This window comes from Tursiops truncatus, chromosome 9, assembly GCF_011762595.2.
Source record: "Tursiops truncatus isolate mTurTru1 chromosome 9, mTurTru1.mat.Y, whole genome shotgun sequence".
Lineage (NCBI taxonomy): Eukaryota > Metazoa > Chordata > Mammalia > Artiodactyla > Delphinidae > Tursiops > Tursiops truncatus.
The window spans coordinates 85,284,804-85,311,972 of NC_047042.1; the positions used below are offsets into that span (position 1 = coordinate 85,284,804).

The 27,169-nt window shown below is 51.4% G+C and overlaps 1 protein-coding gene across 4 annotated transcripts in view; it reads right to left on the minus strand.

The window, feature by feature from the left end:
- PLXNA4 (plexin A4) overlaps positions 1-27,169 on the minus strand; it is a 453,460-nt gene that overhangs the window by 420,633 nt on the left and 5,658 nt on the right. For 2 of the 4 annotated variants that reach the window (XM_073809949.1, XM_033863280.2), the window contains exon 1: positions 25,667-26,564. The exons of 1 other annotated variant lie outside the window; for it this stretch is intronic. The gene's annotated coding sequence lies outside the window, so the exon portion shown is untranslated. Of the gene's footprint in view, positions 1-25,666; positions 26,566-27,169 lie in introns of those variants that run through there. One more of the 4 variants, XR_012334078.1, reaches the window with a different exon arrangement.

Below are 27,169 nucleotides of genomic sequence, written 5' to 3' on the forward strand. Positions count from 1 at the left end.
ACCCAGGAAAAGTGGAATCTCAGAAAACCTAATCTTCCCTTTCACCAACTATTTAGTAACTACCTACTCCCTCCGTCTCAGGCAGAGCAGAACTCAATTCAGCCACTGGAAATGGCTCTAAACTTGCATGCACATGAGAATCACCTGGGGAACTTTAAAACACGGGATGCCTGGGTCCCAGCCCCAGTGACTCTGGTACATTTGGTCCCTCCTAAGATTTGGAAACCTGGAACCACAGACTCTTAAAAAACCTTAAAAGTGAGTGCCCCTGGGGGCCGATTTCCTTGATTCTGGGAGGAATTTGCCTGAACCAATACCCCCTTCGGCGTTCTGGAAAATGGTAAAGGACGTTAACTGCAGGAAAATGGTAAAGGACGTTAACAACTGTAAAGGTGTCCTGAGCAGGCACGTAAACTGCAATTTGGGTTGAGTTCCTGCTACAGCTCTAACATACCCTGGCTTTCTGTTTGTTTGTTTGTTGAGCAGCATGGGGGCTGGGATTTTCTTCCTAAAATGATTTTTGAACGCTCGGCTCATTTTCGTGGCGAAGCATGTGAGTTACAGCTTAAGCGTTAGGCGGAGAAAGGAGGAGCAAGGGAAGACAGAACAGGTAGGCAGCTGAGTCCGGATCCAGGTGCAGCTTGAAGCACTGACCCAGACTCTGGGAACCAGACCGATGCTAGACAACCTTGCTCTTCTCTTGTGGCCCTGTTGGTGCTTTTAGGCCACACCCCACCCCTGTACCCAAGGGGGTGTCCCCTGAAGGGAGTGCACATTCCCTAGAATGTGAGGGTGGGTCTTCCACTGGCGCTCCGAGTACCCGATCCCACAGCATAAGGAGACACTGCCCTTCTTTTGGCGGCGGGGGCAGGGCGGGGTGGGTGTCAGGCTGCCCGGGAATGAGGCCTGAGGCACCTCGTAAGTAAGGGGTCCACCCTTCCACTGAGAAACAGTGTAAGTTCCTCTCTGTGTTACTTTCCTGTTCCCATCATTAACCTTGACCCATCAGACAGGTTTCACTCAGAGTTCCGGCCTCATCTCTCCTCGTGGGAGGGGCTGGGGGACGGGCCTCGTCCGGGCCTGATTCACGGGGCGCACAGCAATGAGAAGTCAGCTGGCATTTCCTGAGCTGCAGGAGGCAACTAGTGGACACTTAAAGGAGACCTGAGTGCAGCTGACTAGTTTCAAAAACATCATAGTTTGGGTTTTATCCAGAATGTGACTTTATTTTGTATCGAAAGGCACCGAGTTCTGCTGTGCACAATTACTTCCTCCTGCCCCCAGTGTTTCTGTCTGAGACTCACTGAGAGGAGGAAGGAGATGGGACCCCAGCAATCCACCTCGGCCCAAGGCTCAAATTCACACACTCCTGCTGGGCGGCAAGGACCACATCTTTGACCCCAGCCCCTCATCCCATCTCTCATCTGGACCTCAGTCCTCTTCCCCACTGGCCTCCAGGTCACCTGCACACCACATCACCTGCACACCACATCCTGTACGTCTCCATTCAGTGTGTCACAGGCACCTCAAACTCAGCTCATCAAGAGCCAGCCCCTTCGTTTCTTCTAAACCTACTCCTTCTGCCTTTGAGGGAGGAGTGCCACCCAGGTGGTCCTCCAAGCCCCTCAGCTGCCTCATCCAATGACCATCAAGGCCTGCTCATTAACCTCTGACCCACTTCTGCCCCCCCCCCACCCTCCCATTGACCCTCAGCCCAGTGCCCTCATCACCTCTTCCCCAGAAGGCAGGAATAGCCCCTAACTGACTCCCCGATTCCAGATTCATCCACCTCCAGGCCACCCGCCATACCCCTAAGACGGACCTTTCTAAAAAAAATTGAATTAGGCTTCTTCCCTGTCCAACCCCTTCCATAGCTATCCACATCCTAGAGCAAGAAAGAAGTCGAAACTCCTATTTTATTTTGGCTTCCCCCTTCCCCTTTCCCCCACTTCTCCCACCTCCCTTCTCCAGGAGAATGCTGACATCCAAGTATTCATCCATGAGTCTCTCCACACTCATAGAATCAAACACACTCTCGGAGCTATATTACACATGCTTTTCTCCCTCCCTTGGAAACCCTCCAAGTCACCTGGTTTAGCTGCGATTTAATTTTGGGACGGCTGTTATTCCATGGTGTGGAGGTACCATAATTTATTCAGCCCTTCTCCTATCAATGGGCATTCTCTAGCCCTTCCCCCCGCTTTTGGCACAAAGATTGATGCCATCATAAACATCCTTGTACATACGTCTTTACATATTAGTACTGTTATTTCCAAGAGGTATATTCTCAGAAGCAGGAATTGCTTGTTTTATTAGATGTTGGCAGATCACAGTGTGCATTTTTGTAGCCTTCTTCATGGAAGTCCAGTTGACTCCCAGCACAATTAGTGCCACCTTCCTAAGTGGCCTGAACCCTTGACAGTGGTCCAGTAGGTATGCCCTCTTACTAAGGGAGGCTATCAGAGGCAGCCCGGGTGTATATGGCATGCATGACCTGGGAGTGAGACAGAGGACGCCAGAACTATATACTGAGCTGCCACGGGCTATGGAGAAAAGTAGAAGGACGAGGTCACTGGAGAAAAGCAGAAGGGAGGGCCCCCATGCCATAAAAATGGTGCCCTTGGCCAAGCCTCAGTCCTTAACATCAGGGGCATGAAAAACGAATAATGCTGAATCTTCTCAAAATTCCTCTCTTTCCAAACCAATCCATCCCATAATAACGAGGTTTCCCAGCAGCTCCCAGCATCCCATATGCATCACTCTGCTTTCCTCTCTGTAACATAAAGACACCATTTAGCCTCAGTGCAAGAAGCCCAGCACCTGCCAACCAAAGGGAAAAATGTCTCCCCAGAGGCTTCTGAAACACAGGTCAGCTCCCTTTGGGAATCTCATGAACTTCTCTTCGGCTTGCTTTCTTTTTTCCTTTTTTCAATTTCCAACTCCTTTTTGTTGTCCACCCAGTTTAGAAAAGATTTCTTAAGAAAAGTCCATCTTGATCTAAAGTACGTCACATTGCACACGCTCTCTCTTGGATGGGCAGTGTCCTGAGGCTTTCTTAGCCCTGCTTTGTTTCTGGGCTGGTCTGCTTGGCTCCTGTACATAGAGAGATGCTCTCAGTGCCAGTCCCAGTACTGCTGGGCTTGAAGACCGTAGCCCGGGTGCCTCTGGGTTCCCGTACCAGCTCGGTGACTTCCTCTTTCCTCCTCTCCTCAGCAGAAGTGCCAGGGGGAACTGAGAAGCCCTAGGGATGGTGGAGCCACAAGATGGTAGGAACCTGGGTCTCTGAATGACTGCACAGAGCAAAATCCCCCCCACGTACAAACGAATGTTGGACTGCCATGTGTAAACCCATTGATCTTTGGGGTTGTTTGTTACAGAAATCACCGACCCTGACTAATATACCATTCACGAGCAACTCAGGAACAAACAGAACAAGCCTACAATAGAAAAGCAATGTCCATCCGTTCATCACCTTGAATTACAAAATTCCTGACAGCCCTACAGGCAGAGCAGTGGGTGTGACTCACCCTTGTGCATGAGGATGTACCAGCCATCCTCATACACAATCAGAGCCTCCTGTGAAAGACTGTGTACAGCCAGCCCCGCACCCTCACGGCCACCCTCGAGTTTCCCTACCCGAGTAGTGGAGAGAGCCTGTGATCACCTAAGGAAAGTGCAATATGATTCTAGGTGTCACCTTTCAAAGACTGTCAGCAAAAGTGATTTAAGCCCTGGAAAAACCTCCGTGTCCTTTTAACATCCAAAACTAATCCTCTTCACACCAGACGTCAATGTTAAATAAACAGAAATTTCCATTAACCTGCACCTCTGTACACTTATTTTTAAAAAGCGGTGTCACTCTCCCTTAAATGAACATACTAATTAGTGTATTAATAAATAGCTGAACGGAATCAATGAGACATGTAATCAAGGTCTGACCAGGAGTTGGGCCAGGTTGAAAGGGGTTGGAGGGAGGGAGAGGGAGGGAAAGGAATCTTATTAGCAGGTTTGCTGAGGAGGGGAACGTGTAAAATCAGTGTCCCACATGCAACTGAGATGCAGCCCAAGTGGCCGGTGTGCGTAAAGCTAAGTGCTTGCCCGCCTCCCCGCTTTGACAAGAAAGCTCCTGGTGAGAGTTAATGGGACTAGCAGGGTGGACGTTAATCGGAGCTGGAAAAGCCATTCAGAGATCATGTCCAGATCACAGCTGGCAAAGTTACCCAGAACCTCAGGGCTGGAGATCTGACTCTTAGACCCTTATTTAAAATACTGAAAAATAACAAGCTAGGAGGGTTGATTTTGTCTCAGCAAACACTTGCTCTAAAAAAGAAGCCATGATGGGAGTGATCTTGCTCCCCTTCCAAATTCCTGGTCCATAAGGAGGAGCTAGAAGTACCTCGGCCCCTGGAGATGGGCACTGGGAGGCCAAGGGTCTGGAGGGCTCGAGACAGCCTTGGGGGTGGAATGGGGCAGACCCTGCCCCTTCGTCAGCCCTCAATTTCCTGGAGCACACCTCAGAGCAGGAAGGCTCAGGAAGGTGAGAAGGGGAAATTCTTTCACAGGTATGAGGTTTCCAGCTGACGTGGTGATCTGATTACCTACAAACCCCACCCCACCTCGTTGGAGCTCCAGTTAGCACCGATACCCTAGTTGCATTCCCTCCATCTGGAGACACATATCTTTGGGCCCCCAAACTCTGAAATAAAGAAACCCAGGTTTTCATTTCCCTGGAGGTTAATAACAGGAGTCAGACCCTTCTGTACAAAATCACTTCAGCGCCTGAAGCTCCTTCCCCAACACTGACTAAGGGATACTAGGTGAAGCGGAAATTGTGTTCAGATGAAAGAGACTCAAAAAGAAGAAATCTTGCCTTGGGTCTGGCGTGGCCCACGACAAGCCCCCTAGAGGTGGTGACAAGAGTCGGGGGTCGGCTTGTTAGCCCTGGATGGAGTGCGTGGCCCAGGATTCCGGGGCGCCACAGGGCCCCCCCATGCCGTGAAGATGAGGAGCCTCCTGATTCTGGTTCCTGAAGAAGCCCATCCCTCTGAGCTACCTCACAGGCAGAAATCCTGCGGCTCTGAACACCTATCTCTAGCACCCACATCCACACCCGACAATCTAGAAGCAGAGGCTACATCCTGAGGTCTGTTTCTGCCAGCCCCAGGTGTGGCCCGTGACCTGCTCACCCTGAGGTCAGCATTTCCTGGAGTGACAGAGAGGAGACAGATAAAAAGGAAGTGTGGGGACATGGGGGGAAGGCAGCTCGCAGCCGTTCTTAAGCTATTTTCCACATGACTACTCATGGTGTTTCGTCCCAGGAGGCTCATAACACTGCTGGAAGGATCTCCTCCCCAGACCCATCAGAAAAGCCAAAGGGTGACAGCCATCAGCTCAGGGGCAGCGCTTCCCGACAGGGCCACGAAAATGCAGAAGGAGGGGCCAGAGACAACTGTCCCCAGGCCCGATCTCAAACACAGACACCTAAAGCTGGTGGTCAGGGGCCTCTCTGTCTGGTATGAGAGGTTCTAGAAAGGTTCCCCTCTGCCAACCAGCATCTTACCCCCTCCACTGAAATGCCTGAAATGCCTCCATTGGAACTTTGTTTCTTTGGGTCAAGCACTACATTCTCTCTTCCCACAATCCACTCCTTACCGTGGCTCCTCCGTCATCTCCCTTTCCCTGTGGCCAAGCGGACTCAGGACTAGGCAGAAGAGGGGAGTGGAGAGGGTTCACACAGCAGGGTCCCACTGGTCTATAAGGCTACTTGGTGAGAATGAGGGAAAGCATCCTCTCTGGTCAGCCCCAGCTTGGTGGGCGGACGGCATCTTGGTGGAAGAAAAAGACAAGTCTTTCCTGAGCAAGGAGATGCAACAAAGCTTGGCCGGTGGGACATGGGCAAAATGGCAGCTCTCACTCACTCCTGAGTCATGGGTACACTAGAGCCCCAGAGGCCCTGTCTGAAGAAAGAGAAGGACAGGCAGAAAGGAAGCAGCTTCACTCGGACTGGAGTTCTGAGGGAAAAATGCAATTACTTCCCAGTTTTGTCCAAGGATACCCTTTGGAGATATAGGGATAGACAAATAGACATATGTATGTATGTATGTATGTATGTATGTATGTATGTATGTGTGTGTGTGTGTGTGTGTGTGTGTGTTCTGTGTGTGTACATACAGATATACCCATATCCCACACCTATATCTGTATCTGTATCTATATCTACATACTGACTATTTTCAAACCAAAAATACCAGGACACAAGCTTTGGCAATGGTATAGAATATCTGAAGTGAAGTCTGTTTCTAGTAAATCTGGGGCCCGTGGTCACTACTGATAGGCTAAAGAGTGGAGGATGGCTGTGACAAGGTTCCTGGGGTGACACTGTGCCAGTGGGTGCCTCCTTTCCTTCAGGGACACAGGAGAAGTGACAGGACTTTCCGTGGTGTGTTTGCAGTAGAAGGACTGTCTCATTCAGAGCTGGCCTCTGTTCACAGAGGCCCCACATCTTTAAAATCCACCAACACACTGAAAGTTCCCAGACTCCCCAAGCGTTTGTTCCCTCTCCACAGTGGCTAATCACCTTTCTCCACAGTCAACCAGTGGCTCCTTCCTCCCTCAGCTAGAGTGTTGCTGGGAATAATGCAATGTTTCAAGCTTAATAGTTCGTCAACACGCAGAGGTTCTACTGCTCTCAGAGCTGAGGGGCCGGGAGGAATTGGGTGTGCTCTGGCAACCAGGGTGTCACAGGGCAATGGATTCTGACCGGATCATTGGACACACGCAGTGAAAACCATGCAGGAAAATCCCAGAGGCCCTTACTGTCTAGTTTAAGGCTATCTTACCAGGAAATCAGGGCCTGGAACTGAAGACAACTGAGATGGGCTGTTTCCGTAAGTATCTCCCATTGGACGCAGGTGAATATATCCAGGTATGCCAATTCCATGTACACTGGACCCACCTCTCTGGTCTCCAATGGACCATGTCAGCTTTATGACTTTGTAGCAGGCAGACGTTAGCAGATGCCCCATCCTGCAGTGCTTGACGTAATTATCAGGTAGGCTCCAGGCAATAATTACCCATTAACGGTTAGTCACTGCCTTGAGTTAAAGCCAAGAGTCTCCTACTTGCTCTCCCTTAAACCAAATCTAGGGGCCTGGGTGGTAAACCTGAAAAAAGAGCAACCATCGCCACCGCCTGGCAAGAAAAGCACATTATCTAAGATACCACTGAAGGTAAAACATACATAAAAACGTGTGTTTACAGGTGTGCATTGGCAAAACGGATGGCTGAACTGAGCACAGATTGAATATATACACATGGGTGTTAAATTTAAACTCCAGGCAAATGCTGGATCTTCCAAAAACGAAGGAATCCCTACATATGCTTTTAAATCTTTTTTTAAGAGGCCATACTTAGAAGGAGAGCCAGGATCCATGGGACCAGCCACCCGCCCCTCTGTTCTTCCCATGTGCATGCGGAACCTCAAGGCGGCAGGCACACTGGAGCCCAGTGTTAGAAACAGACGTGACTATCTATAAACCAAGAAAATTGAAGTGCTTTAACCCAGCAGAGTAGCAAGAAGCATAACTAACAAGTTTTAGGTATCTGAAGAGGAGGCAATAATTTTCAGCAACATTGTGAGCATTTAATATGTGCTGAGCAGTGTGTATTATGTCACTTGATTGTCCCAGTAATCCTGTCATGTATTACTTTACCTTTTTAATGATAAGAAACCTGAACATCAGAAAGGATAGGTAACATGCCCAATGTCACATAGCCAAGGAGCTAGGCTTTGATGACGTCTGTAACTTACTTTAAATAAAACAGTAAACAGTGTGGTATAATGTACGGAAGTTAGTTTTAATCTACGCCCAAGGATGGTTAGTCAACATCTGAAGTACTGACATGAAAAATGCATACACTCTCCAGGGCTGCTGACTTGGCTTTTGAAAGACTCACATCAGAGTCTACCCTGAGTCTTTCAACTACACTATCTTGATCAGCACCATTGGGTTTGTTAAAAAGCATAAGAGATGTTAGAAACAATTTTGCAGTGGGAAATTAAGCGGTGTCAAAGACAGACGACTGGATAGAATACTGTCCAGGGACCTCCGCCCTATGGTACAAGAATCTGGCAAGCCCGGAGCATTTGCGTCTTGGCTCAGGGCTCCCATTATGTTTCATCTTTCAAAAGATTCTGTCCTCTGATCCCACTAGAAGGTGAGCTGAAACCTACAACCAAAACATTGTTGCATCTGCCTCAAGTAAACCTTCCTTTAAATAAACCTCTCAGAGTCACGTTAGGGACTAAATGTTTGTGTCCTCCCAAAACTCCTATGTTGAGATCCTAATCCCCAATGTGATGGTATTAGGAGGTGGGGCCTTTACAAGGTAATTAGGTCATGAGGGTGGAGCCCTCCTGAGTAGGATTAGAAGAGAACAAGTGCCCCCCACTTCTCTCATACAAGGAGAAGACAGTCATCTGTACACCAGAAAGAAAATCTTCACCAAGAGCTGAACCATACTGGCACCCTAATCTTGGACTGCCAGTCTCCAGAACTGTGAGAAATGTCTGCTGCTTCAGCTACCCTGTCTATGGGGTGTTATAGCAGCCTAAACTGACCAAGACAGTCACTAAGTCAGCGTTTCCCAAACTCTCTCACTTCCTGACACACACACAGAAAATGATAATATTTGTACTACAGCCTGGAGCTAGAGAGGCTGGCTTGGGTGCTCTGCCAGCTGCACACTCCATGCATCCGCCAGCAGGGCTGAAGGAACTCGCCATCCCTGGCATACTAGCTGGGAAGAATGCAGGGTCTTCCCTGCGCTTCAAGAACAGGTGACTGCTTTTGTGTCTCCTCACCAACAAAGATGGGCACGTGTGGTGGAAACCAGTCTGATACCTGCTTTGTTGGGAGGTTGTAGGGGGAGGAGGCCTACAGCTCTCATCTATTTGTAATCATTGGAAACTGAACCCCCAAATAATCTGTTCATTGGGAATGGCCAAGGTGGCGTAAGCCGGGTTGCAACACCAGGTCTGTCTGCTTCCAAAGTCTTTGCTGGGTCCTCGTGGCTCCATTGTTTCTCAGGCCCAAAGAAGCTTAATCAATGGTTATTTGTCAAACCTACAAGGGGAGCTCTCCAGGGAACGCCATGCCAAAGGGTTCTGTCCTTGGTGCTCTGCAGTTTCGCATTTTTATAAGTAATTTGAATGAAGACACTTATCAGATTTGCAGATGACAAACTCGAGGACTTGTGAAGGTCAAATGAGATACTACGGGAGAAGTCATGTGGTCCCTATTGGTGATAATGACACACAAGTCAAAACTATCTTATCAGGCTGGAACAGGGTCCAAGCTGGACTCCAAAATGAAATGGAATGTGATAACCATAACCATTTCAAAAAAAGATGCCTGCATGAAGTACCAGATGGCAGAATTTGACATAAAGTACGAGTGTGGGAGGCGTATACAGATCCACCGGTTATGGACCAGCAGTGGGATGGAGCTGCCCCTAGATTGTAAGGAAGCCTTTGGCAAACAACCCTGCCACAGGGGAGTCCTGACACTGGGATCTGGCGCCCCGCCTCCCAGACTCCCACCTTCTCCACACATCAGTCTCAAAGTCAGACGTGGAGTCAGACCTAACCACGCATGGCGGCAATGAGCTCTCAATCTGCCTGGCAAGGTCATTAGAAGAGAAAGAACCCATTGTGTGCCACCAAAACGGGGTTGCTTGCATCCCCCGCAAAGACGCCCAACTTGCCAGCACAGCCTAGATGTGTGGCTCAGAGAAAAGAGTGGAAGGAGAGTTGATAAGAGCCCGGAATTTAAGATCTTCTTCACACAAGATGGAAGGAATAGGGGGAAAGGGGGAACATAAAAGCAGGCAATTAACTACCGAGGGGCAATCATTTGTCCCCTGAATAAAAATCTCTTTATTTCCTTGAATTTCACTTTGATGTCATCTTTTTTCTTTTTTCACTTTTGTGAAACCTCAGAACCTTCTGGCCTAAGACCACAGGAAGGCAGCCAAGTTTAATGGGGTCTTCATTTCAGAAAGGAAGTAACAGCAGTTCCTATGTCCTCCCAGGCAATACAGTAAGTCTGTGATCAAGACTCCAACTCAGTAGATGCTTTATTCACAACCACTGCGCAATGACGATTAAATAGAAGACTACACACCAGCACACAGCCACCACTGCGTGCTGACTTTCCTGTGACGCTACTTCCCACTTCCTGTGGACTCGCAGTGGTTTCATTACGTGTGATGCCCTCTACCGTCCGACCATTCTAGCACCCCTCTTTTTAAGCTCAGGATATCAAGAAAAAAACTAAGCCACCCTATTATTGGAGGCAAACAGAACTGCAAATAGGTATGAGACAGTTGCCTGCTTTCAAGAAGCTTTCAATTAAGGGGAAATATGAGAGGTAAATGCTAAAAATACAAGTCAATAGATCGTATATTACAAATAAATTCTTGGCAGCTTGAATCTGCAGAGAGTTTCTAGCTATACGGCTGCTATCTTGACACAAAATTCCTGGGGCTGGCTCACATCTGGAACGCAGACAAGGCTACGTGCAAAATTTGTTAGCTGGGAAAAACTCTTCCAGGCCTAAAGATTTTTTAAAATTTGCAAATATAAATGCCATTCTTTCAAAACAATATGTGCTGGGGAAATGTTGCTTGATATTTTTAGGAGTTACTTTTCTCTCTCTGGCCACATGATATTCCTCAAGCTTTACACTCAAGCTCTCTGGAACACTCCAAACATGGGCATCTTCAAATTAAAGCAAGAGAACTTCTATTGCATCCCCAATCCTAGATGCCAAGATACCATTTCGCCTAATAAGGGCAGCCACACATATAATTACAGGTTTTAAAAAATACTTAATTCATCTGTTTTGAAGTATTCGCCGCGAAGCATTGGGTCTTGCTAGTATCGAGTCCTAAAAGAAGGAATGAGGAGGTTAGAATGAACAGCAGCAACGTCCTCGTGAAATCGGGCCTGGGTTTAGCAAAGCTCGCTCTCCCCCACTGCCCCCAGCACCCAGCCCAGGGCCCAGCCACACCCAGACCCGCTGTCCGATTCGACACTGCACACACAGTCGGCAGCTCAAGTATGTGCACCTTTCTTGGATCTTCTCATCTGACCACAGAACCAGAAGCCGCTTTGACATCTGATAAGCACAGGTCAGTGGGAAGTCTCTACAGTGACACTTAGGGGGCAGCGAGGTAGAAAGGCAGGAGCAGTGGGGATTCCCTGCCTCTATCCCAGACTCAGAGGCAGCCTTGGAGAGGAATGGGCTCAGCAATCCGCCCCCCACCCCATCTCCCAGCATGCAGAGTCAGGCGTAGAGGATGCCACCAGCACAGCCCCGGGTGATGTCAACTGGTCTATTTTGGTCCTAACCACACATCACTGTGGTTAAATTACTTCCCTTCTTAGGACCCCGGGCCCTGCCCTCTGCCCCCTACTAGGGAAACAAGTTGCCACCAGATAAACTGGGAAAACTACTGAGCTCCCTGAGACCAGCAGCACAGCTACATAAATACATTATGTACTGAGTGCAGCTGATAACATGTACAAGGGCTGGGTACAGAGGCGTGGCGCCGGAAGAGCAGAAACCCTGTCATCTCTGTACCGCTCTGAGAAGGTTAGAGCTCAAAAATACCTACCCTGGGGGATTCCCTGGTGGCGCAGTGGTTGAGAATCTGCCTGCCAATGCAGGGGACATGGGTTCATGCCCTGGTCTGGGAGGATCCCACATGCCGCGGAGCAGCTGGGCCCGTGAGCCACAACTGCTGGGCCTGCGTGTCCGGAGCCTGTGCTCCGCAACGGGAGAGGCCACGACAGTGAGAGGCCCGCGCAAAATAAATAAAGAAATAAATAAATAAAGAAATAAATAAAGAATACCTACCCTGCCCACTGTTCCCCCTCCACAAGAGAGACCACAGTACAAGCCATTTTGATTAGCTGCTCTGAGACACCCAGGAGCAACCCAGAGAAGAGAGTAGCCCCATTGTTTCCCTTGAGATTGAACTGCAATTTTGCAGCTGAAGAGACCCTTTGGGGCTGAACTACCAGAATCCCTCATTCGAGAGGGCCGCTGTGAGCTGCGTCCATGCCAGCTGGATACCTCGGCCCGTCGGCAGACCCCCAGCCCCACGTGAGCCTGGTGACCTTCTGCAGCAGCACAGCGGGGCTGGGGGTGGACTTGAAGGAGTTAGATATTTTTCTCTCCAAACTCTGCTCAAGACAAATGGCCTATTTTCTAAAGTTCCCACAGTATAAGCACAAGAGGCTAAAAGTTTTGCCACCAGCCACTTCTACATCTCCTGGGCTTAACGGGGACCACCACATGACAAAGCGTCCCTGCAGAATGCAAAGCACTGGACACTGAGATGCTGACTCATTTTTTCCCCACATATTGCAAAGAGGGGGGAAGGAACCCTGCTTGAGTAGCTACTAGGTGCTAGGCTGCTCGTATTTTAATTCAAATACTTTCACCATAAATGTGTGAAGCAAAGTGTGATTACAGCGAATGGAACCTGCGGCCCCCTGGAGACGGACCGTCTCACCACGTCCCATCATGGGAATCATACAGATTTTTCTTGAAGGCTCTCTGGACCAAGCAAAACCTCCCAAGTGGCCAGATCCTACCTGCAGGCCCGGACTGCACAGACTGGCCCCTACTCCAGGACACAAAATTAGACAAACGAGATGTTATATTTCTAAAGGGCGAGATCAAAATGTTAATCCCCATCTCTCAGCTCAGGGTGGAGCTCGTTTCCCCAAACCACACTGTTTTGAGTGTGTCCACATTGAAAATGGGGTGAACACACCATGAAAGGGAACAAGCTAATGCCCAGAACGAAGACCTGGTCACTCTCCTTTGCTGAATTCTATTCTGCCTTTATTCCAGTCTCTGTAATCGTCTGTGAATGACTCAACCTTCCGGAACCACGCTCTTTCCATTGGAAAATAACAGAGATCTCCTAAGGCAAGGTGAATGTCTGGATGTTTTCAGAATAATCTCAAGCAAAATGTTCAAGATAGTATGTTTAATTCAAAACATGAAGCACTTGAAAAATGTAAAATCTATATGTGGGTTTTCTTGCTTCTTTACCAAGCTTCTGCCAGATCCCAAAAGGAGCTCCTCTGTCTACCAGCGGGGCCAGAAGTAAACAGCAGAGTAAAAGCACAGAGACGCTGCTGCCAACAGCACAAGCGCCCCATGTGCGCTGGCCTCACCTCCACCCACACATCTTCCCACGTGCACCTCAATTCACCACGTCCAGAAAGACCACATCCCCGCCCCTCAACCCAGTCTCGGTCTAGAAATCTACAGCTCAGTGAAGGGTGTCGCCTTCCACCAGCTGCCCAAGCTGGACACCTGCAAGACATCCCCAAGTCCCCCGGCCCTCCCTCCTACCCCCTTCCCCACCATATCCACCATCTGTCAGCTCTAACTCCCAGGGACCTGTCAAATCTGTCCCTTTCTCTGCTTTGCGACCACTTTGGGCAGCCCTCGTCCATGTCTCCTGGATTACCATAATAGCCTCACTTCTGATTCTTCCTCCACAATGCAAAGCTGGTCTCATTGATTCCTCATTTGGAGATCCCCAGGCCTCGCCACTGCCTGCCGAATGAAACCCTTATCTGGACGCTTCTCCTGGTCCTGGTCCTGGCCCAGCCTCCAGGGGTGTTTGCGCCTGGTCCCACTTCCCACCTCTGCTGTGGGCGCTCACCTCTCCATGCCTTGCCTATGCCGCTTCCTCCCCCAGGCACCTCTTTCCCATGTGTTCACAAGGCCAGTCCCACTCACCCTTCAAAACACCATTCAAACCTCCGAGTGATGGCCCCTCCTCCTCCAGAAGACCTTCGCCACATCCTGCCTTTCGTATCTGGACAGGCGCCCCTTCTTACACCTTCTCAGGAGGCCCTCTGCCTGCACAGAGCCCACGTCTTACCACCCCGTGTTTCATTATCTATAAACGTGTGCGCTGTGGCCACACCAAGCTGTGGGCTCTCCCATGGCAGGAACTGGGGCTTTCATCCCTGTACAGCCAAACTCTTGCATCGTGCCTAGCACATAGTAGGCCCTCAATAACTACTGACTAATTGATGGATCGATCAATTCATTGGCTAAATATTCCTTAGCTCACATCTACCTAACTAAACTATGTAAAATATATATGTATGGAGCAAAGTGAATGGTAGATACGGAAGGAAATCAAGACCTTTTTCCTTTCCCCGCAGGCCCCCATTAACCTACTACTGCCAGGATCGGGACTCCCCCTCCTGCCCCGGCCTCTGGACTCCTGCACTCACCATTTCCTCCAACGGTTTCCTGCTATCCCATGTGCATTCTCCCTTCTGACCCTCCGCAAGCTGCTTTTATCACTTACAGCTCTTCACCAGATCAGCAAACACAGGAGCTGGTAAAGGTGCAATGGTGAGAGGCCTAAGCTGAAACATTATTCTCTCTTACTTGATTTTCTCTAACCTTGCGTGTAAATAGAACCTTCCTTCTGACGCTCACCTGGTCCTTTAATATGCATAGCTACGTTCATCCTCACCTCCTGAGCTTCAGGTCAGGAACAGCAAGGGCTTATTCTGACTTGAAAGAAAGAGAAATTGAGGCCTAGCCCAGAGAAGGAACTTGGCTGAAAGAGATTCAGCAAACCTAGGATTAGAAGCCGGGTCTCCTGATTCCCTGGCCAGCACATAATACTTCTTCAATTGCTCCGAAAATGAAAACCTCAGGATTATTTTGCAGGAGAGAAAAAAATAAGCCTCAAGAAGCTGTTGCCACATTTCTGACAAGCTCCACTCAGAGGGCACCATAACTTACATAAATGATTTCCTATTACACCGCCATTGTCACTGCAACATGACAGTGCTGCAGCCTTCTTCAAGTGTTCTCTTTGTTGTTTTTCTGTACAGATCCCCCGGAAAGAAGAATCAAATATGGTCCGATGAGGAAAACAAACCACACGGCACCTGCAGACCCAGATTCCCCTTCTGCATGACTCCTCCTGAGGGGGACCAAAGAAAAGGCTCTGAATGGTCCCCCCCCTCAGAGGGCCTGAGCCCTCTCCCACCTGCCCTGTTCCCAGAGTTCTGCTGTGTCCCCGCAAATAGGATTCTTTTTTTTTTTTTTAAATGAAAGCCAACAGTTTATGAAGAAGAAATGAAGTGGCAATTTCCCAGCATGCCTAGGAACCATACAAGCTGTTGTCAGGGTCTTCCTTTCAAAGGGTGACCGCTACACTCCACCAGAGTCAAGAGTGACAGAGCTCCAGTGCTTGACTTACAACTGCTTCATCATAGCAAGATATTTTAAATTTAAAACTCACTGCAGTTGGGTTCAAACTCAGCCGGGACTTGATTTACTGCTAATTCATGTCTCCGATTCCTATAATTCTAAACTCAGTCGCCAAACAGTTTAATGCTGCTAGAATCACCAGTGCTATGCTTTATGAATGGGCGTCAGGGGAACTTTCTTAGTAAGTGTGTGTTAGCAACTGTTATTCACTTTGGAAAAGGAACGCAGGGCTTGGGCAAAGCATGGTGAGGCGCTATAATTAGGCACGTGGGTCCCCAGGTGATCCAAATCCAAGTACTATGGGGGTGATACCCCACCCCAGCTCACACACACACACACACACACACACACACACGCACACACACACACACACACACACACACACACACACGTGCATGCCCACACACATCATTACCTAGGCAGGAGGAACACCGGGCAGTGAAAAGCTTCCCATGGGAAATGCCTAGCTCTGCTCTCTGGATCACTACCCAACGGTAGAAACCATGAATTTACAGTCTAATTAGAAACGTTTGACCTCTCTAGGGTAGCAAAGTTTCTTCCCTGAGAGAAAATTTGTTTAAACCATCCAACATTTGGGGAGCTGTATCTTAATAACTCACACCTTTTTTGTTAATTCAGAACATTTATCTTTGCCAGTTACACTGAAGTCTCTTATTCAGTAAGTGTAGCTGAAAAAATATATTGAGAAGGTGAATGTCATTACTCACGTATCTTGCAAACATCCATCTCGATCTATTACGTGCGACCGAAAAGTGCTATACTTGTTGGAAACGTTTCCACAAACCTGTCAGAACTGCAATCACACTCCTTAAAATGGTCCCTTTAGAAAATACACATCTGAAGGCACCAGGGTCTCCAACATCTCATAGCAATTCACAGCCATTTCTGAGATTCCCTAAAGCAAATGACAAGGACAAGAGGAAGCTGAGCTCCTCTGGAAGCTGCACCTCACCAGTCCCTATTTTAAGAGCACAGCACATTTGTTCTCCTGTTTTCTTCTCCTCCAAACTACATTCAAACCTGAAAGCTTCCAGATGAAGGCCAGCATCTCCTAAAATGCTTTCTGGGGAACACTTGTTCCAAGAAATGTCAACAGGTTTAAATACACCCACACAAAGGGATCCCTCCACTGAAAAAAATGGTTTGCTAAAAATAATTAACCAGAATTCTCTGTAGCCAAACTTCTTTGCCTTTAATGTGCATCTTGAATCTCCAAAGGAGGACACGGCATAAAGTGTTTGCAAGACTTACTTAGCCACAAACGCCTTTTCTGTGTGTGGGGGGGGGGGGGGCTCACCTTTGGGATCCTCTGGGAAATGCAGTTTGGTCATCCCTCCCAATCTATCGGCATCTAAACCCATAGTGAGCTTTACATGAAGAGCAAGAATTCATTTCCGTGTGCATCAGCATGAAGAGACCACGGCCCCTACCTGCCCCCCAACCACCATCACCCAGGACACTCTAGGGTGATTGATGGGTTCAGCCTGCGCTTGTCTTGGTTCATCTTAATCCTCTGAAACAGCCACAGCCTTGATGTGGTTCGAAGCCAGCCCCTGCCAGACCGCTGGTTCACTCTTTCCTAGTTCTCTCCTTTACAGACTGTTCATCTCCTCTCCTTCTCCTCCACTCATTCATTCTTTTTACTCAGCACATATTTACTGATTGCTTCCAGTAAGACAGGCCCTACGCTGGGTACCAAGGATACAAGAGAAGGAAGAAACGGTCCCTGTCGTCTAAAGACATAAATAAATAAGTAATTTCAATGCTATTGGCATCATGGCCAGCAGCAGCTTCTTTAGCACCATTAAAAAGTATGAATTAAGTTCCTGATTACACAATAGACTGCTTCAAGCAGGGGCTGGTCCCTGACCCTCTGGGAGCAGGAAACCTTAGGCAGCCCTGCTAATGCAGACACGTCTCAAAGTCAGTGAGTGGCTGGCAACAATCACCAGTTAAGGGCAAGTGCATTTAGGGGAAGAAGACAGGGGTCAGTATCTAATGACAAAGAGAGCAGGGAAAGGGGTCACAAGCAGAGTGGGACCATCAGTCCTTTGCCCCACCTGACCCTAGAGGAGCTTCAAAGTACAAGAGTTGTTTAAAAAAAAAAAAAAAAGGAGGGGTGCTGACTCCAGGCAATGACCTATGGGAAATATTTTATGCAGAAATGTCCCCTGTTGCCTTGTATTTCAACGCTTACAATAATTTTTTAAAACTGAAAGGGGGCAAAGGTCATTTGCATCTGTCCCCAGCTTCCCAGCAGCTGTGCCCCTCTGCCATCACAAACAGAAGTGTCTGAGATGTTCACATACCACCACGTGGAAGGCATGCCTTTAGTCAATGAGCCCTACAAGATAGGAAACCTGGCTGGAACGCATGCTTCACGTGGTTCCTCTGGGGTTTAAACTGGGCGATCCATAGTGTAGTTGGCTATTTTGGCCAGAGTCGTGAATGCTGGGGGCTGAAGGAGGCCTTACTGGAGCATCCTGCTGTGGTTCACTGACTCTGTTCTGAAGAACCATATCTTCCTTATATGGAACCCATTATCACAGACCCTCAATTTACGTACCTGCCCAGATCGCTCAACCCCACCAAACATCCCACCCCACCCCCAATTCTGGGCTTCAACCCCCTGCCCTGCTCCCAGCTGGAGCGGCCCCTGGGACACCGCACCCCATTCATTCCTCTGCTCCTAAAGTTCCTGCTCCCTTTCTTCCCTCAGGGGCAAAGGTCAGGGTCCTGCAGGTGCAACACCTTCAGGCCCACTCGGGGGGAGCCCCATGGAAGCCCCAGCCCCCGGGCCTGACCCCATAGGTTCTAGTTTGACCTGGCATCACGACCCCAAGGGGCGGGGGAGTTTCTGCCTCATGGGGTAAAAGGTGCCCAGGGAGCTGCAGCAGGAAGAACCCAGCAGGAGGATGGATGCCGGCCGTACCCGTCCTCCAGACTTTTCTGAGACCGTGTTCCCATCAGGCTTCTCCCGGTACGTCCTGAGCACCTGAGCCACCAGCAGTGTTTCCTCGGGAAGCTGTGCCTAGCTTGGTGATACATCATTCTTTGTGCATTCCTTCCCTCCCTCTCCTCCCTCCTTCCTGCAGTCTTGCTGCCCTGGGATTCCACCCCTCAGCAAAGTGCTACCACATCAGCCTTTGCTTTGGGCTCTGCTTTCTAGGGAACCCAGGCCAAGACTCGGGGTGAGGGGACAGGCAAGGGTGTCAGGCCCTGGGCTCCTCCATCACTTTCACCAGAACAGTCCATCTTGCCTCTGTTCTGTGCATTAGAATTCCACGTAAAATTGAATTTGAATAGAGAATTCCACTGCATAAGTATTTTTTAAATCACTCATCTTGACCAATCCCCTCATTTTATAAATGGTAATACTGAAACATAAGGTGATTTTTTTTCCCAAGACCCCTTTGCTGGTAAGTGACAGAGCTGGAATCATCTACATCTGTCTCCAAAAGCTAGCTTTTCCCACAACACCAGTGCTGTTTAACCAGGGGGACATACCAGCATCACGTAGGAACCTGAGAAAATACACACCTCCTGGATCTCATTCCTGTCTGAGAACCTCTCGGCTGCCTTGGAAGGACAAGGGGCAAACACTGAATCTGGAGTTGAACCGTCTACCCACCTGGCAAAATTCTGCTTGTAACGCCAGTATCTATATAATCACCAGAACCTAGTACTTACTGTGAAAATTCAACTGAAACTTTTATTATAGACTCCACCCCTTCACTCACAGTCGGGAGCAGGCAAATGAAAGTGCTTGTTTTAGTCCAGAATTTCTTGGGGGGTTCCCAGGGCCACTGCACAGTATATCTACTTCTTGTAGTTTTACCAATCCACATTCTAGTGCTTAAAGGCTCTGAGAAGTCCTGCAACAAAGAACCTCTTTCTCTCTGGTTTACATTCAGGATTTCTCAAACTTCTTTTTTTTTTGTGGTACGAGGGCCTCTCACTGTTGTGGCCTCTCCCGTTGCGGAGCACAGGCTCCGGACGCGCAGGCTCAGCCGCCATGGCTCACGGGCCCAGCTGCTCCGCGGCATGTGGGATCTTCCCGGACCGGAGCACGAACCCGCGCCCCCCGTATCGGCAGGCGGACTCTCAACCACTGCGCCACCAGGGAAGCCCTCTCAAACTTCTCTGACCGTGAAAACTGTGTATGTGTACCACCTATTCACAGAATATGCTCTGTGAAATTCTGCTCTACTGTAGGTATCACCTTCGGGCAGCAGGACTGAGATGGAGAGGAAGAAAATCCACGCTAACCTTCTCTGCAAAGTTAGCTGACGTTCCACGCAGGCTGGTTCAATCACACATCCCAGGGGCTGCCGCCCTGCCAGGCCCTCCTCTCATTGTCTATTCCCTCCACGAGAGGAGAAGCGATCGTCCAGCTCTCCTCGGCTTCCTGTCCCTCCTCTTGACCTCTGGGCCAAAGCCAAAGAATGGTTTGTTCACGCCCTGGTGCCCGACCCCACTCTACCCAGAAGGAAATCCATGAGTTGGGCTCGTAGCAGACAAGTTCAATGAGGATGTGAAGTGGGAACCCGATCTTGAGTGAAGACCAGGAAAGCCTTTGACCAGCTCCGGTTTTCCTTTCCTCTGGTTCCACTGACCTCTTCCTCCACAGCTCCTCTCCTCATGGTTCCTAATGAAAATCCTTGTCCCTGGAAGACCTTGGGAATTGATTCGGCTAGTCTGAGTTCAGCACATCGACTGCAGAGACGATATCCTCTTAGCTAGTGATCTGTTTTGTGTTGGATTGACAAAACATTCCAAAATCCAATTTGCTGTTGCGAATCCTGGTTCACGGAGAACGCGCCGTGGAGAGGGCGGGGGGTAGCCAAGCTTAGCTGGCAAAGAGAGGATGCCTGAGGTCTCGCACACACCTGTTGGCACGAGTCTGAGCAGGCCAACGGTGGCAGCCATTCCTGCTGCTGCCCGGAGGGGTGGTGATGAAATCCGAGTGCACCCTTTCAGCCACCTCAAGTTTGGCGGAAGCTTCATTCACTTCAGCGTAGAGGAGAAGCCAAATAAATAACGTGCAGAATAAAAGGTTGTGGTCCAGAGGGAAAAACCAAACCAACTGCAGCACCTGCCGATGCTCCCTGACATGTTCAGGCCAGAGAGGTCAGGTCAGGCAGCTCAGTAGGCCCAACGTTCAGGTGGGACAGCACCCATCCAGGCGCACGGGCTCCAGCAGGGCCTCACTGCCCATACCTCTCAGAATCGGGATGTCATTCCTAACTAAGTGCTACGCTTGCACTAAGTGTGCACAAAGACCTTCCTCACCCACAGCCCGTTTCCACCGATTTCCAGTGAATCTCTGCTCCAACACCATATGGTCCAGGCACCCAGCACAGCATGACATCCACAGACAAAGATTCCTTCCCTGCCTCTGTCTTCCAAAATCTGGAACCCTAGGGCTAATCAATGAATGAGCCAGCAAGTATTGAGCACCTACTATGAGCATCTTTCCCCAAGAACGAAGAGACTAGGTACCGCGTAGCAGCCCGGGGCATTCATTCCATCTTAGTTCCCAGACCAGCAAAATGAGAATAAACAATCCCCACCTTACAGGGTGATTTGAAGGATTAAGTGAGAGAGTGCCGTTTCTACAGTGCCAGCAAATTGGAAGTAGCCACTGGGAGAGCTAGACTCCTACCAGCACAAGACTCAGAGCCTCACAGGATGAAAAGCAGAGAGCGGGACACACTCATTCACTCCTCCTCCGTTTTTTCCCAGGATGAAACAGGAGCTGACAAATGAGGCGAGAGTCACCCTCAGAAACCGAGCACTCTGCCAGAATGATCCTCGCAATTTCACAACCAACGACAGTCAAGGATAAGGCTCGGCCCCATGTGATGAAGGGGGAAGTCGAGGTTCAAAACATGAATAGATTTGCCTGGCGTCACAGAGGCGGTCCAAGGGAGAAACCAGATCTTCTAAACTTCACCCCAGCCCACTCTCCCACAAACCTCCCCAGGGTTTGCTAAGGATGCAAACTGCATAGTAACAAGGAGGGAGGTCCGTCTGCCTAGGCTGAGACCTGGCTCCACCCGCTACCAGCTGTGTGACCTTGGACAATATCCTCACCTATCCCCCACCTCCCCCCATCTCAGTTTCCTCGCCAGGAAATGGGGAAAGTAACGGTGAGCGCCTCTCTGGGCTGTTACAAGGAAGACATGGGGCCAACCTGTGCAAACCCTTAAATGATGCCTCCCCCAAGTAAGTGCTCAATAAATACTAGCCAGCGTCGTCATCATTAATTATTATTATTTTCCACTCTCTTATTTTCACAAGGACAAATACCAACGTCCTCACCACCTCTTCCCTGGGGAGGCTGATGCCACCTGACCATAAGCACGGGGATCCTGGGGCTCACGCAGACTCACCCTGGGACTCGGGAAGCTTTTCTTCCAAGCTGCTTCACACCAAGCAGGGAAGCAGCCTCCTCCTTCTGGAACAAGGCCTCTGTTCTGGGAATCAGGACCCCCTGCCTTTCTCCGCTTTCAAGATCCATCTCTTACCACTTCGCAGCAGAGCCCCCTTCCGTCTCCCTGCTGACTCCACGTTCCTGCCACAACTAAAAGGCTCCAGTCTGGACAGTAAGGAGGGAAGAAGGAAGAGGGGGTCAAGTCCAGACCAAGGGAGGGGATCAGGTGGCGGTGCATGGTAGGGAGCAGTGGGACTCACAGCTACTAAACAGGAAGCTAGTGTCCGCAGGGTTGCACGTGGACCCAGCCTCGATCACCAGAACCTATCGGGCAATTACCCTAATCACGTGCATCTCCCCAACAGTCGTTTGATTTATTAGTGCGCCATCTTTTTAAAATGCCGCTTTTAAATATAAATAACACTTAATCATCCAGCTGTCGTTAAATTCATGTTATATTGATTTCTTGGAGTGCCACAAATTTGAGGGCGAATGGGCCGGTGGATGTATGCACAAAGCCACGAGGTGGATTAGCAAGGGGGTGGGGGAGGGATGGGAGGAAAGGGAGGTGGGAAGGAGGAGGGGATGTCAAGGGAGAGAAATGAGCCCTGCTCAACTGCCGGAGGGTCTGAGCCAGTTTCACATTGGGCAGCGCTGGACACAAATAAGAAGAGGAGAAGAGAGCCCAGAAGGACTGGCGCATCTGTTGCACAGACTCATCACAGCCTAGAGCGCGGGTCGGTTTTCTGTTGTCACAGCCCATTGCTGAAGCCACCGCAACAGGTCTCCGAGGTGGCATTCTCTGTGCAGTGGTTTCTCCGGGTGAGCAGGGGGGAGAAACGACTGAAAAAATGCCCCCTCGCTGGCTAGGAGAGCGATCGGCAGCCGTTTCTTTGCATCAAAGCTTGGTGATAACTAGAAGTTAAGCGGGGGTGATTTCCCCACCCCCTTAGCTCTCTCTCCACTTCAGGACTGCTGCCTCCCTAGAAAGCCCCCACTTAATTCCCAGCAGCCCTCATTGTGATTAAAAGGATCCGAGGCCAGGTGTAGGCAGACTCTGCCCTGCAGATTTCCCTGTCTGCGGGGAGCAGCGGCTGCGGCAGAAGCAGCGGGCGAGGGAGAGGTGCAGAGAAGCAAAAAGGAAACAAGTTGGTGGCCTCAGATTCCTCCGGAAACGTTTGCAGAGCACGTCGGTGGGCATCCAGAATGAAGTGCTGGGAGGACAGAGGAGAGCACGGGAGTACCAAATAGGGCAAAAAGAACGGCTCGTGGGCAACCCAGGCCGCGCTCTCACAGCAGAGGCGCCTGGAGCACAGCCCGGCAGCAGCGAGGGTCTGCTGAAAAGAAGCTTTCGCGGTTGGGGTTTTTCCAGTTTGATTCCCTTCCGAGCAGTGAGGCAGACCCCAGAGAACTTAAAAGGAAGGTCACAGAGGAGTGGTGGAGAGGGAGAGTGGCAACGTGACATGCTCCGGGGCTGGGCCAGAGAACCCGGAAAAAATGAGATGTACAGCCAGCTTTACATATGTTAATTAACGACTGCTTTGTCCTAGAAACCAAACTGGTACCTAACACTAAGTTCGGAAAGTGTGGGGATTTTTTGACCCACGCTAAAAAACGTTTAGCTTATCACCGGCATAATGACTGCTGGCTTAGCGTGAATGTGATGGATCCTGAGCCTGCAAACATCCGAGAAAGGAAAGAAGGTGGGGAAGGAAGCAGAGAAAGGGGCAGAGGTCTACAAGGAAGACGCACAGCCATTTCAGGCAGCTCTGGACCGCACCTTTTTGCCCCTTCAAGGTCCCGTGAGGAAACGTCTACCTGGGAGCCACCCACTGTCGCTGGAGTTCCCTATTTCTGTAGAAAACTGTGTGCTGCCCCACGCGTATGTGGAATCTCCCTGGCCACTCACCCAAAGGGCATGCGAGCAAAGTGTTCCGGTTCTTCCACAGCCCGAAAGACAGAGCTGGGTCCTGTTGTCACATGTGGATGGACGAGCTGACCACATACAGCAAGGCTCTTTGAGAAGGCGTGTGCATATCTGGGTATGTGTACACACAACCACCATTCTTAAAAAGAAAATAATGTCTGTTCCCCTGACTGGGTTCTCCCCATTGTGAGAGCTTTGCTTTATTCCATCTACCCTTTTTCAATCAATCAAAGGGCAGCTCACACAGCGCACAGCGGGGAACACAATCTCCCTCCCGGGGACGTCTGGTTCTTTGCTCCCCAGCCTAGCCGAAGACCTTTTCAGGAGCTGAAAAAAGTTTGGAAATAGCAGAGATGGGGGTACGAAGAGGGCCCTTTAGTTCAGCACCCATCTTCAGGATTTACAGAATTAACCAAATCCTGTGCCCAGCACTGAGGCCCACTTGTTCAAAAGAATGTTGCCTCCTTTCTCCTCATGTTCTGGAAAACTCCCAACATATTTTTCCCACTGGTGGGTTTGTAGGACACTCTGAACACATGATCTTGTATAGAGAGCACAAGCTGATTCCATTTCTTGCCAAGCTGCCCAACAAGCTACGCCAAAAGGGACAGCTATAGAAACGCAGAACTTGGCTATATCTATATTCAACTCCAAAATAATGCTGTACCTGGGTCTCACATTCTCCTCCCTACAATTGAGCCCTGAATGAACTGGCCTTTGGCCACCCCCCCCCAAAGTGGGAACTATGAAAAACCCCTTTTGGAACCCCACCCCCTCCCACCTCCTCCAGAAAAAGTTTGAAAATGAGCAGCCTGTGAAACTCCAGCCGGGGAGAAAAAGAAAGGACGAGCTTTAGGGAAATAGAAGCTTGAACCACAGGCTCTGGAGAGTGATTCTCCACGTCAAGAGCAGCCTGGCTCTGGGAGATGCTGCCAGACCCAGGAATGCCTGGCCTTCTTGTAGGGTGGACACTGCTGAGGTGGTCATGGGGGGGGACCCTCCTCCCTTCCTGCACTGCACCCCCCTCCATCCCCCTTCTAGTTCTATTTCTCAGACACACCGCTCGGAAAGGCATGTGGCAGGTGTTAGGCGCGGGCACAGGGGAAGCAGCCCCACGCTTCCCTGCACAGTGCAGAGAGGCTAGGGACACCCAAGTGCGTGTAAGATTGCTGCTGTCCACAGACTGGAGACGTGAGTAGGTTAGACGTTTTATGGAGGATCCGACCCCACACACTCTCCCTAGACAAACAACACACCCAAAGCCATGCTTAAGCCCCTTCCTGCCTGAAATCCAGGCGCATTGCCGGGAAAGCAGTGCCTCGCTTCAGAAAGGCGTTTGTGCTGCCTCTTACTGGGGAAACGCAGTGTCTGTTCCATATGCACCGCCCTACAGAACTGCCGCCCCATCCGCCTCTGTGGCCTCCTCCCCGCGCGCTGGGCCACCACGCTCTCCAAAGATCTGTCTGAGTATCTGTCGGTCTGTCTCGCGTTAAAATCCCACGGTGCGCAAAGGCCACGGAGCAGAGATTACATTGGGCGGGTCTCCCAAGACCATTACTTCTCCTGTTTTTTAAACCAGCCAGGGATGCCAGCGGCTGGGAACTGAAAAAAATCGCTCCCTCAACGTAGCCAGGTGGGAGGGAGAGGCAGTAATACACAGAATCCCACCCCGAAAGTCCTGGTTAGAGAAGTCTGAGTCCGGGAGCGTCAGAGGAGAAAGAACATGGGAAATACCTGATCCGGCCGCGCGGCACCTACGTGGGTGTCCAGGTGGGACGTGGGCAGGTGCGTGTGCATGGCGTGTGCCCGTGTGTATATGTGTGTGCGCCCGTGTGTGTGTGCGTGCGTGCAGGGGGCTGGCTCCGGGGCATTCGAGGACTCCGGACCGAGCCGGCATCTCCTCCCGCGCTGCCCTCGCCCGCCCGCCCGGCCGCCCGGCCGGCTCCTTACCTGCAAGCGCCGCTTTGCCTGCTTCAGCGGGAGCGCCGCATTGACACTGCAGATGGTGCCGGTGCCGCTGCCTCTCGCCCTCCTCTGAACGTGTGCGTGTGCGCGCGTGTGGCTGCCTCCTCCAGCCCCAGCCCCGAACCAACGAACGCGAATACTCCACCGAGGCACGGGGAACCCGGGGGGAGGCCAGGGAAACGGAGGGCGAAATCAGAGCCTACGGGGCTTGACAGCTCCTCTGGCGGCGTCCAAGGTGGGCAGAATGTCCAACAAAAAGGTCGGGAAATGCGGCTCGCTTCCAAGCACCCCTTTCCCCACCCACCCAGCCCTGGAGCCCGAGCAGTAGCGGCGGCTCTCGGGGGCTGCGGTGGCGACGCGGGGCCGCCCCCTTCGTCCCCACCCCCGCGGGCTGAATGTCCTTGATGCCAAGCGGGCACGGCGGCGTCACTCCGCGCCGCCCATGCTCGCCAGGTCGGGCCGCTGCCCGGGCGAGGCGAGTGCGCGGGGGACCCGCCGGGGAGCGCTGTTGGCGCCTCGGCGCGCCTCCCTGGGTAGCGGCGGCCGCCCCCCGGCCACACGCGGCCGGCCGCGCCGCAGTTGCCCCCGCCTCCACCCGGGGCCGGGCCGGGCCGGGCCGAGGGGCCGGAGCTGGGGGGCCGCTGGAGCCGCCGGCTGCTCCCCGGGGAGGCGCGGGGCGGCGGCGGCCGCCGGCGCTGCGGCAGCGGAGAGCGCGGCCGCGGGCCGAGCCGGGCCTCCCGGGCGCGTCCCCCGGCCCCCCGGGCGGGCTGCTTGCAAAGTTTGCAGGGGGCAGGGAGCGGGGCCGCCGCTGGCTCGGCCGCCGCCGGAGCTCCCGGGCTGCCTGCTGCCGCCGCGGCTCGCTGCTGCTGTGCATTGAAGCCCGGCCAAGCGCTGCAAAAACTCCAGCTGCCTGGCGCTCTCTGGGTCCTCCTCTCCTCCCTCCCGCCCTCCCCGCTTCCCAGCCTCCCTCCCTCCCTTGCCTCGCCCCCGCCCCTCCCCGCCGCCCGCCGCCCGCCAACCGCCGCCGCTCTCTCCCTGGCTCGTGCTGGCTGGCTTGGAGCTCGGCTGACAGCTAGACCGCCCGAGAGCTGCCGGCAGAGGGGGCAGGGGGCAGGGGACGCCTCCCCGCACCCCGCGCCCGCCGCCGCCCGCCTAGCCCCCGCTCTCCGCTCCCACGTTTGCGGACACCCGCCGGGCGACCCTGCCTGCGGCTGTGTGAGGCACACAGCCGCCTCGGAAGGTCCGGATGTGGGCGCCGACGGTCGGAGGGACCCGCAGGTGCTCAGAGCCGACACCGACACAGGCACCCATGCCGAATCAGAACCCCGCCCCAGAACCCTCACACAGGACCTGAGGACGGGGAGGCTGGGTGAGATAGCATGGGTGGCCAAGGGCGCTAGAGCTCGCTGGGTAACCTGACTCGTCTAGTCCTGTTTCTACTAAGAGGCCGACCGGCTCCTCTCTTCTCCAAAACCCTAGATCCTAGGC